The 1,751-nt window shown below is 65.5% G+C and overlaps 1 long non-coding RNA gene across 1 annotated transcript in view; it reads right to left on the bottom strand.

The window, feature by feature from the left end:
* LOC113409060 overlaps positions 1 to 1,716 on the bottom strand; it is a 2,560-nt gene extending 844 nt beyond the window's left edge. Inside the window, exons 1-2 of the long non-coding RNA XR_003370435.2 lie at positions 1,680 to 1,716; positions 919 to 1,049 (exon numbers count right to left, since the gene is read on the bottom strand). This is a non-coding gene — a long non-coding RNA (uncharacterized LOC113409060). The remainder of the gene's footprint in view (positions 1 to 918; positions 1,050 to 1,679) is intronic.
* Between the last annotated feature and the right edge of the window lie 35 nt (positions 1,717 to 1,751).

The raw sequence follows: 1,751 nt of genomic DNA, 5'->3' as shown, positions 1-1,751 counted from the left end.
GCCGTCCCGCCACCGCGCATCCCCATCCGCATCCCCAGAGCCATCCCGCCACGGCGCATCCCTTGCCCCATCCCCAGAGCTGTCCCGCCACCACGCATCCCCTGCCCCATCCCCAGAGCTGTCCCGCCACGGCGCATCCCCAGCCCCATTCCCAGAGCCAGCCGCCATGCATCCTCAGCCCCATCCACAGAGCCGTCCTGCCACCGCGCATCCCCAGCCCCATCCCCAGAGCCGTCCCGCCACTGCACATCCCCAGCCCCATCCCCAGAGCCGTCCCGCCACTGCGCATCCCCATCCCCAGAGCCGTCCCGCCACCGCGCATCCGCATCCCCAGAGCCGTCCCACCACCGCGCATCCCCATCCCCATCCACAGAGCCGTCCTGCCACTGCGCATCCCCCGCCCCGTCCACAGAGTCATTCCGCCACCGCGCATCCCCATCCCCATCCCCATCCCCAGAGCCGTCCCACCAGCGCGCATCCCCAGCCCCATCCCCAGAGCCATCCCGCCGCAGTGGGTCCCCACCCTCAGTCCCAGAGCCGGGCGTCACTGTGCATCCACATCACAGCCCCATCCACAGAGCCATCCCGCCACAGTCCGTCCCCATCCTCAGCCCGAGCCAGCCGTACTGCCACTACTCATCCCCATCCCCATCCATAGAGCCGTCCCGCTGCCGTGTGTCCTCACCCCCATCCCCAGAGCAGCCGCCACCGTGCATCCCCGTCCCCACCCCCAGAGCAAGCCAGCCCACCGCTGTGTGTCTCCAGCCCCCGTCCCCAGAGCCAGCTGTCCTGCCGCCATGCATCCTCACTCCCGTCCCCAGAACCAGCCAGAGCCAGCTGTCCCACCGTCATGCAGCCCCCTCTGCATCCCGCTGTCGTGCGGCCCCATCATCAGGACATGGAGCTGCCGCGGCTCACCTGAGATGTCTGAGAACTCCTCTGCACTGAAGCTCTGCTCCCCCTCCCTGGGGACACTGATGAAGGCCTGCATGGCCGGGGACAGCACAATGGCCCCAGTGCTGGCCTGGCGCAGCAGCGCCTCCAGGTACCTGCATGGAGCCAAAGAGCATCCACTTACACCGGACAGCCAGGCCCAGCACTGTTCTCCCAGCCTGCTCCTAGTCTGCCCTGCCAGAGCCCAAACTCCCTTGGACTGGTGTGTGAGCATGGGATGGGATTGAGGGGCACTGGCAGAGCTGGGGGGACCCCAGAGCTGGGATAGCAGAGGGCTGTGGGGCAGGACACCTGACAGGGGTTTGTCCAACCAGTTCCTACAAACCTCCAGTGATGGGGATTCCACAACCCCCTCGGAGCCTGCTCCAGAGCCCAGCGACCCGAAGAGTCAGGAAGCTTTTCCCACTATCTATCCAAGAGCTCCCTGGCTGCAAACAGCAGATTCCTTCATGTCCCATCAATGCACATGGAAAACAACTGGGCATCGGCCTTCTTCAGAACAGCCCTGACCGTAGCTAAAGACTGTTGTCAAGTCCTGCCTTGGCCTTCTCTGCTCTACACTCGACATGCCCAAGACTTTCAACCTTTCCTCATAGGTCAGCTTTTCCCACTTCCCCCATCCCTTCAGGCATCTCCCGGGCTCTCCTGCCCCACGGCTCAGGGCTACCCAGGGCTCTCTCCTGCCTGGTGGCCCGGGCCAGGCTGCCCTCAGCCCAGGCACCCACCAGTTGGTGTAGATGGTGGTGAGGGTCTGCTCCCCGCTGGAGTCCAGGGGCTGTGTCTGCTGAAGCAGGACG

Source organism: Terrapene carolina, unplaced genomic scaffold (assembly GCF_002925995.2).
Source record: "Terrapene carolina triunguis isolate 2854851 unplaced genomic scaffold, T_m_triunguis-2.0 Scaffold28949, whole genome shotgun sequence".
In the NCBI taxonomy this organism is placed as follows: domain Eukaryota; kingdom Metazoa; phylum Chordata; order Testudines; family Emydidae; genus Terrapene; species Terrapene triunguis.
Note: the sequence above shows the minus strand (reverse complement) of the source record. Positions and strands in the feature narration are given on the sequence as shown.